Here is a 10,460-nt window from a genome sequence, read left to right as displayed (position 1 = left end):
TTTTTGACTATGAGAGGAGTGAATAAATAAATTCAATCGCAGGGCCAACTGATGTCTCCATTTCTCACACAAGGATCTCACACAAGAAGTATGTGATGACAGGGTGGCTGGCTGCAAGAGAATTATGGCAGAGAGTTAATCTTTAACCTTCACATGCTTAAACATTTGCATGCAAACATAATTCATTACTAGCAATAACTGGCCTATTAAGCCTTAACCTTAATTTGCACATGGTTGCGTAAATGTTTCAAGCGATATGAGGAAGGCTGGGTAAAGGATTTCTCTTTGCGTTAGCCATACACCATCTCATTCCCCAGGTCACCGTTCCATTAAAACGTTCTAATCTCCAAAACTAACATTTTATTGCACAATTGAAACTCCTGGGTAGCCTTGGTCATTAACTCACCCTGAGCTTTCCTGCTGACCAAAACAAATAGCGGAACCCCTTATGCTACGCTCTCATGCATCAGAAAATTACATCTGTTGTTTATGATACTTATCAGACCAAAGAAGTCACAGCTAGTTTCTGAAGCTGAGCTGACTGCGAAGATTGGAGTTACTTATTTACTCTTTCTCTGGCCTCTGAAGCTTGCAGCAAAGTTCACTTTGCAAACAGCCCCAACTACCGTGTTTTTGATTCCTTTGTAAAGAGCCCACTATATTTCGATTCACGGGTTGCCCATGTATTTGAATCAATGTGCATGTATGTTTAATACCTGTTCTCTATAACTTTCAAGGCTAATCTTGCTCCAGCGCAAAAGCAGCACAAGTTCCTACCTCCCCTTGGTGGTCTTGGCACCTGAATTGTGTAAAATGCAGGCCACCGCAGCCCCCACGGGGAAAGAGGGTTAGGGTCCACGGATTGGATAGGTTGCGGGAGTTGGGTAAACCGGGTAGAGGGTTACGGTGAGGTAATGGATAGGGAAGGGAGTTGAAGGAAAGGCATGCTCCCTGGCTCTTATCCTATGAGCCTGTCTTGCTGGTTGCTGTGATGCTGTGTTGCTTGATATTCAGCAACCTAGTGATCACACTCACTCACATGCACACACTCACATGCACACTTACATACTACACCATTGCTGCCCACACTTCTGCTGAGGTGTGGCACTCAGTTGAAAGCCTGCACTGAGTTATGCCTCTTCGAGTGGTAGGGCGTTTCCACAAGATAGCGCGGCGCTGTGTTTCCAGCCCACACCTGAACACCATGGAATCATAAAACCATTAACCTGAGAACAACAATTGTTCTTGTGCTCTGCTGTGCGCACCTGCTAGTTTACAAACATGCACCGCTTTGCGTGTAACATAAACAAGAAAGAGAGGCACTTAGCTCTGGTTTTTTCTGTTCTCATGCTTCTCCGTGGGATGTCTGGGAGCTCGAAGCCCTGCTGTCACGGGCGCCGGAACGGCATAAATGCCTATCAAAAAGGAAAATTATTAGTGTGCGTCCATTCCGCTGTCAGCGTTAATGTTCATGAGAGTTTAGTTAGTTAGTTAGTAAGCATGCGTGCTGAACGAGCTGGTGCCACGCTGCATACGGTTAGTGTCCGGGTGGCCTCAGCAGCCTGCTATGATTCCCCATGCGTGGTTACCCAAGGTTCTGTGAACTGTCACTGCGGGAAAAAACCGAGGCCCCTCCCAAGTTGGTTCGTTTCATGCAATCATGCTTCGTTTCCCATTCAAGGCAATCAAACACTTATCTTTCATAGTCGTGGGATCGAACGAATTGCTTCAGGCAAGGACTGGCCCTCCGTAAGACTTAAAGGCTGGAGCTCTTCAGTAATGCGTCCGCTCGGAGGAATGAACGAGCGCAAACAGATTTGCAGGGCTCACGCATGCGCACAAGACTTCACGCGCATGCGCGTTGGCTTGGGCGTCGGCCGGCGCGTTTGCAGGCCCTTTGTGCATAATTGTTCATTAAGGAGTACCCGGGCTGCTGGGGCTGTAGTTCCAGGAGCTAGGTTTGCTGGGAAATGTAGTATTTTCCTGGTTCTGCTCCCTGTGGGCTTCTTGTGCTTTCTCCCAACAGGTGCCAGCCTGCTACACCAGACACATCTGCAATGAGGGCAGAGATGGCACCTGTTGCATGAAATTACCCCCACAAGGCCTGCAACTACCCAGTGCCCATGCTTTATGACAATAACACACCCCGTGTGTAGATCGTGTTGATGTTGTATTCACGGTGTTAACATTCTCTCTTTATACTTGCATGAAGATCTAATGTGTATCAATTCTAAACAACAGTGACACTAAAAGTAACATATCCCATCCATAATTAACTCGCTTGATACATATAGTATTGCAACATCGCGCCCGGATTCCAACCACCACAAGTGATCAATATGGTGCACGCAACACGACCCCTCGCAATCATGGAGACCCTTCCTTACCACGCCAACATTACTCATATGTTTTGTAATTGATACTGTGTTATTGCGTCACTGCTTATGTATTTTTAGTACAAAATCCTCTCAGAATTGTTGTAATTCTGAGAGCTAATTGTCTGCTCTCCCGGACAAATTTCAATGCTTTGAATAAAGTTTGGTTTTTCTGTTCACTTTGAGTCTCCATTATTGAGTATTGGTTTTACTAGAGCGGCAAATTGTGCCTTCTCTACTCTTTCTTACAAGACTCTGGGCATCATTGCAAGTTTGGTGGTGCAGGAAAAAAGTGGCAGTAATTCCATTACCTCGACTTTTCCTGCACCGCCAAATTATAATTTTGGGTGGATTTTCTGCCAGTGGAATTACTGTGTGGTAAATGTCCCGGTTGTTGAAGAAAAAGTGGTGGATTCACTTCCAGCTTGTTGCTGGAGGTAAATCTTCCACTTTACCTCCACAAGTCGATGGATTTAGCACGCAGTAATTTCGACTGTGGCAAATTTACCAAAAACCCCTTTGAAGTCCTATAGACTCCAACAATGGGGAATTACCACCATTTGTGATCCCGTGGGTCCACGGGACCAAGTGGCAGTAACGGAAATTGAGTTTGGCGGTATTTTGGTGGATTTACCTATTTGAATGCAGACCCCTGTTCTTCAATACACAGACTGACCTTTTCTACCAAGTCTGCATTCTCTGAGTTTCTGATTACAAATGTGGCCTGTTGGTGTTTTCAATAGTTTGGCTGACTTTTTATAGAACCTCCATTGGACAATTATTTTATGTTGGTACTTACCATGCTATTGTTATCCTGGATGCTTATATGCTGGCTCACACCCTCCTGAGGATAATAGCCTGCCTATGGCCCATGCTAATTTAAAAAGGCAAATGATGTATACCATTCACGCTGTGTCTATTGCACCATGATGAGTGAGCTCACCGCTGTTTTTTACTAGCAATGTGGGGCTGAGTAAGAGCTTACACGCCCAGCTCATCTGTGCACTTCTGGTGGGCAGAGGGTCATTTTGCCACACAATGCCTGTGCTCTTCTTAGATACCTTTACATTGATCCAATCCCCTTTATGAATGGTCTGACTCGTGTTGATGTTAGGGGCACTTTTCTGCTGGTTGCTGTGCACCCTACCCATCATTGTGTCTATGGGCTTAATGGATGCTCGGGTACCCATCATTGTGTCTATGGTCTTAATGGATGCTCGGGTACCTGCGCAAATCTGAAGAGCGACCTCTGGAAGGTTTAAATACATCAATAACCACTGGCATTGCTCTGGGCAACCTCAATGACCATTGTTTTTTAGCCTGCCATGCCATTACAGAAGGGGAAAAGACCATCTGCAAACCAGGTTTAGTCCTGCACGACCTGAGGCAACACATCTTTGGTAGGGCCTTGTGGAATGCTTCTGCCCACCCACCATGGAGAAAAGGGCTGCCTCCCATGATAGCGTGGTTGTTGACAAGCGTTGCCCTCCATGGCATACCTGACGATGCCATGGATATCTCTGCTGCTTGGCAGGGCCAAAAGCATGATATCAATGATGAAACAGTTGTTCCATTACAGCCAGCCATAACATTGCAGGTGATACTTCACCCGGAGGCAAGAATGCACCTAGAAGAAATGCATGCACTACAAACCCACCAAAGTGCTTAGATGCAGCAGCAAGCCCTTTGTGGCAGAACCAAGTTTTAATCAGAAGTGTCAAATAGGAGCTTCCTCTTCACTTCAGACAATCAAGATGTGGGGCTCAGTTCTGAGGCCCTAGAGACATCTTTATGGGAGCGCATAACAGCCATGTGCCCCAGGCCTTGCCTTGCCATGAGACGGGCCACACTGGATTTACTAAATCAAAGAATTCGGTGCCTATTTTTTTTTAACTATAATTAACACTACAAGATATTACATAGAGTTCTGCTGAAAGTCTTTGTCAGCTGCATGGCTTGTTGACAATCATGCGATCAATTAATCCTGTAATGTGTTCTGTGTTCACGGTAGTATATACCGTTTGCGCCTTCATTATAGCATAAGTCTTGTTGCATTTTCGCCTTTCTCTGGGAATAAAGAGACCATGTGCAATAACCAAAGTTATAATTAATTATAATTATAATTGTTCTTTGAAAACGCGCTTAATACCAGAGATTGGTTTCTAAGCACGGGATCAGGATTCGAACCTGTGTTGTGCTGCGCTGCCACTATAGTCAGAATATACCTCAGTGTGTTAAGCAAAAGTTATGCATTCATATACGTAATCCAGTACCCAATTCTGTTGAGGCTGCCTCAGCCTTTCCTTTCTCTGATGTTGACAAATGCGCTTGTTTGTGTATGTTGCTAATAGTGACAACTGTGCTGCAAAAGAACAGGCGTGCACCACATAGCGCTAGGTATAAAACCCTAGCATAGCATCAGTAGGGTTCAGATGGTGCCTCCACCGTGGGTGCTATAAACTGAATGCCACCCTGAATGAAAAGCATAAAGTACTAGTCAGTAGAGATGTCCAAGCAGCTTATTTTGGACAGTGGAACCACCGGACCGTTCTCTGATCCCAGACTTATTATTATTATTATTATTATTATTATTATTATTATTATTATTATTATTATTATTATTTCATTTTTGCCTGGCGCCACATGCCCGTGGGCCTCAGGGCACCCACACAAAAAAATAAAACATAAAACGAAGACAGGACAAACAGAGTTAAGGAAGTCAGTGCCTAGATAAGCGGAATCTGCAGGTATATATATTCAGTCTGGCTTGAGGTTGAATAAATGAGATTTTACCCGTTTTTTTAATTCCACGGTGGTGCCTGCTGTTCGTATTGCCCGTGGAAGAGCATTCCAGGCTTTAGGTGCCTGGGAGTCAAAACTTGTGGCACCAAATCTAACGAGCTTGACTCTTGGTAGGGCCATTTTAAAGTTGTCCTGGGAAGGCAGCATGCTGGAGGACTAGTTCCCTTTCCTGTGGTCAATAAGGTATTTGGGGTATTGTTCGTCCAGTATTTATAGGACAGAGTCAGGATCTTGTGTACTATTCTATGTTTTATCGGTAGCCAATGAAAGTCCCTTATGGCAACCTGCAGGGATTGGATATTGGTTTGAGATGAACCAGCCAACAGACTGCTGCAATAATCCAGCCTAAAATTCGCCAAAGCAGAGGCCACCAAGGAGCTGCTAATGGTCGAGATGTAAGGGAGGATGTAGCTAAGGAGTTCAGTTATATAGCCACAGGAAGACCGAATGTGTGAGACTCGAGTTTTCGTTGTGAGTTCGGCATCTAGTTGAACTCCGTGGGGGTCATTCCGAGTATGGTGGTAGCCATGGAGCAATTAGCTCCATGGCTGCCTCCCATACCGGTACCGACTCCAGTCTCATTCAATGGGGACTTACCGGTCCATTCCGACCCTAGAGGGACCCGGTAAATCCCCATTGAACAAGCCATTCCCCATTCCCATTTGAGCCCCCATACGGCTCAATGGGAATGGGGAGGGCGCAAATAACGGGCTTGCGAATGGCAAGTCCGTTATTTGCGCCCTGGTCCCCTAACGGGACCCATAAGGGACGTGTGGTCCGTCCACACGTCCCTTACGGGTCCCGTTAGGGGACCTCGGAATCAGGCGGTAGGGGATTACTGGCACCGGTCTCCTTACCGGTGCCAGGTATCCCCTACCGCCCGACTCGGAATGAGGCCCCAAGTGTCTTAATACTTCTGGCTATGGTTATTCTACTGCCTGAGATGACAAAGCTTTCATAAATGGGATTGAGTTTTTTCATCCGGGGGCCAGAGGCCAATATGAGAAGCTCTGTTTTTTCTCCATTAAGAGCCAAGGAATTGGCAGCCATACAGGTCTGAATTGCATCATAAACTTTGTTAATAGCCTGGGAGTCCTGCATATAGTCACCTGTCAGCTCAAGGATGACCTGGACCTGGGTGTCATCGGCATTGTTTGTATAATGCACACCCAGGTGATCCAGGAGACTGTGGAGGGGCCTGATATAAATGTTAAATAACGTAGAGGCAATACATGAAACCTGCGGTACTCCACAGGTCAAAGCAATGGGGGTGGAACTGCAGTCATCGATTGCCACTCGAGCAGTGCGAGGCCCGAGGAAAGACTCAATCCATTTGGCCGGCAGGCCAGAACAACAAGCCTTGTCCTTTAATCTGGTCTCCAGCAGAGAGTAGTCAACCAAACCAAAGTCTGCAGAGAGATCCAGCAGCATAAGCAAGGCATGGCACCCTTTATCCACCATGCTGGTCAGGGTGGTGCTTAAAATCCAGCATGATATGATATTATAAGTAATTTATAACGTGCCTGTACACAAGTGTTTCTAGGCGCAACAAGACAAGGGAGGGAAGACAGAGGGAGGACAATACAAACAATCTAACTAGGCCTTGTGACATTCATATTGTGCAAGTGCGACAGCGCCAAATTGCAGGGGGGGAGGGCTAGAGGGGGAATGTGCCAGGGAGAGGGAGGGGACGTGTGATCAGGGCAGCAATGCTCTGAGCATGTGCAACCAAGACAGCGCGACTCAGGGTAAGTGCTAGGAGGCAAGGGACTGTAGAGGTTACAGTTACAGCCCCTAAATGTGTGGTGGCCCGGAAGCAGTGCATGGGAGACTGATCATGGAGGAGCCTGGTACCCGTATGATCAGAGGGTAGCCAGGACCCAAGTTGGTGTGGCAGGCAGGTAGGACAGAAGGGTAGGTAGAGAGAGAAAGCAGAGGAGAATAGGAAGGTCTTGAGCTTCTTCCGGAACAGCAGAAGGTCCGGCACAAGTTTAAGAGGGGCAGGGAGGCCATTCCAGAGGGAGGCACCTGCAGACGAGAGAGAGATCTACCCCCCTACTCTATGCATAGCAAAGTGTCTGACCCTCAGAGTTGGAGGTAGTTGAGCGAAAGGCTCGAGAAGGAAGGAACTTGGCAGAGGGAGTTGGATGTATTGCAGGCCCCGGCACCAGAAAGCCTTGTGAACGATGCAGAGGGTCTTGAACTTGATCCTTGTAGCCACGGGGAGCCAGTGGAGAGATTTAATTGCTGGAGAGTTACAGTCCCTGGGCTTGAGGCCAAGGATAAGTCTTGCAGTCCTGTTCTGGATTTGTTCCTGAGGGCGGAGAGTAGAGGAAGGCAGTTTGAGAAAGAGTCTGTTGCAGTAGTCCAACCTAGAGAGAACTAGGGTTCTGGAAACAGTGAGCTTCTGGGGGAACGTTAGAAAAGGAAAAATACCTCTGAGGAGGTGCAGCTGGTAGTGGGACTTCTTGACGAGGTCCGAGATGTGAGGAGGGAAAGAGAGAGTCGAGTCAAAGATGACACCAACGTTTTTTGCCTCACAGGAAGGCAAAGGAAGAGGGCCCATGGTGGGTGGCCAGAGTGAGAGGGGGAAGCGGGAGGAGGGGTCCCAATGAGAAGGATCTCCATCTTACTGGCATTAAGGCACAGATTGTTGGAGGTGCATCACTCCTGAAGCACGGATAGACAGTCAGGAATGAGCGAGAGTGAGGAGGAGGCTGAGGGGAGCCTGAAAGAGCACTGGGTGTCATCCGCGTAACACTGAAAGTTAGAGGAGAAAGTAGCGATCAGGTGTGCCAAAGGGGCCAACTAGACATTAAGGAGCCAGGGAGAAAGGTTAGAGCCCTGGGGGAATCCACATGTGGAGAGGGAGGTGGTGGAGAGAAAGGGCCCAAGTTGTACCTCGGAGGGCCGGTCTGAGAGGAAGGAGGTCAACCACTCCAAGGCCTTTTCCATGATGCCCAGGTTCTCACGGAGTCCATTGATCAGGATGGCGTGGTTGACAGTGTCTATGGCAGAGGAAAGGGCAAGGAGGATGAGGACAGAAGGAAGGTTGGAGTCGAGATTAGAGAGCAGATCTTCACGGGTGTTCAGGAGAGCAGTTTCCGTGCCTCTTGCTTCTCTGAAGCCAGACTGATGGTCATGAGGACAACCAACAGATCACTATGGAGAGTAAGCTGGCAGATGGCCAGCTTTTCCAGGAGTTTGCCCAGGAAAGGAGTGATGGAGATCGGGCGATAGTTTGCCAGACAGGTAGGATCAACAGAAGGCTTTTTGAGATGGGGGTGCACAAGGGAGTGCTTGAGGAGAGAGGGGAAAGATCCAGTGTCAAAAGAGTGATTGCAGAAATCGGCCAAGGCTGGAGCGAGGGTGTCAATGTAGTCCTTGTTGGTTCTAGAGGATCAGGGGAGCACCTGTTTGCTTTCGACACTTTCATGGATCGGACTTGTCTAGAAACCTCATCAGGTCTTGTCGGGAAGAAAGAGGAGAAAGGAGGAGGAGAAGGAGAGGCAGCCGGAAGGGGGCCAAGAGAGGTAGAATCAGAGCCATACAAAGAGCCTGGAAGGTAACAGAGAGGTGGATACTGCAGCAGGATTGGCCAGCTCATTGTAGATTTGAAAGAGTTTGCCCGTGTTGTTAGTGGCCTCAGAGACACGGGCTTGGATGTGGACTCTCTTCTTAGATAGGACAGAGTCTGTATTGCCTTTGGAGCAGGCACCAGGCCAGTTTGTCAGAGGATGTGCTTGAAGGCCTCCACTTCCTCTCAGCCACCCTGCACATGCGTTTCAGGGTGGCGAGGTCAGAGTCATACCAAAAGTTAGACTTGGAGGTAGGCTTCAGGTGGATTCTCATGACAGTGGCAAGGATGTCCAGAGTGTTGGACATTATAAACAAAAGGGGTGCCTGATTACAGTCCCTGGTCCTCAGGCATCATATAATAATCAACAAAAATGGACCAACGGAACAGGGAATAGCCTCTCAATACATTTATCTCTTCATAAATACCAATAAATGTTCAATTGTCAATTTCTAAAAACTTTTATTTGCATATCAAAAATTCATATAAAATACTAATAAAACATTTGGACAAACAAATATCTATAAGTTCCACTCATACTGATTCACTCCTACCATTCATTCTACTTTTTACTTTTTTACCAAATCATTGGCATATATATCTTTTGGCCTCCTGCATGGACCGCCTCTAATTATATTTACACAGTGAACAAAAGTCCTCTATCCAATCCTCTGATGGTTCCGTCTGTGTGTTCCTAATCACACCGACATACGTCTACACGTGTTTCGGTTGTCTTTTCTGGACGTCAAAATTCGTCGCCCCTTAGTTCTTGCAACCTTCTTCAGGACAAATTTTAGGGAGTTTCCTTGTTCCCGTAAGCATCAAGTAGGGTGAGTATCACCACTCAAATTAATTATCTCAGTGTGCAAATTTATTGCAGACCATTCAGACTCTTTCTTCAAGAGAGGTTCTTCACAACACAATTCAAGGGGAACTGTTAGTCCCGAATAACTCATCCGTCTCTGATCATATTTTACATAGAATCCTTTCTTAATTACCGCAGCTCCAATATTCTTGAAGAAAGAGTCTGAATGGTCTGCAATAAATTTGCACACTGAGATAATTAATTTGAGTGGTGATACTCACCCTACTTGATGCTTACGGGAATAAGAAAACTCCCTAAAATTTGTCCTGAAGAAGGTTGCAAGAACTAAGGGACGACGAATGTTGACGTCCCGAAAAGACAACCGAAACACGTGTAGACGTATGTCGGTGTGATTAGGAACACACAGACGGAACCATCAGAGGATTGGATAGAGGACTTTTGTTCACTGTGTAAATAGAATTAGAGGCGGTCCATGCAGCAGGCCAAAAGATATATATGCCAATGATTTGGTAAAAAAGTAAAAAGTAGAATGAATGGTAGGAGTGAATCAGTATGAGTGGAACTTATAGATATTTGTTTGTCCAAATGTTTTATTAGTATTTTATATGAATTTTTGATATGCAAATAAAAGTTTTTAGAAATTGACAATTGAACATTTATTGGTATTTGTGAAGAGATAAATGTATTGAGAGGCTATTCCCTGTTCCGTTGGACCATTTTTGTTGATTACAGAGTGTTGGACATCCAAAGATGCAGCTTAGAGAGGGCTGTGGCAGAGTGTTAGTCAGCCGCAGGAGTAGGGGAAGCAGAGAAGTAGTGGCAAAGGCATCCACTGACACACGCTTCATGGACCGAATGACTGCGAAGGTAGATGGCAGTG

Source organism: Ambystoma mexicanum, chromosome 13, assembly GCF_040938575.1.
Source record: "Ambystoma mexicanum isolate Mex_15411 chromosome 13, UKY_AmexF1_1, whole genome shotgun sequence".
Taxonomy (NCBI): Eukaryota; Metazoa; Chordata; class Amphibia; order Caudata; family Ambystomatidae; genus Ambystoma; species Ambystoma mexicanum.
The sequence above is the reverse complement of the archived record's forward strand: the minus strand, read 5'-3'. Positions refer to the sequence as shown.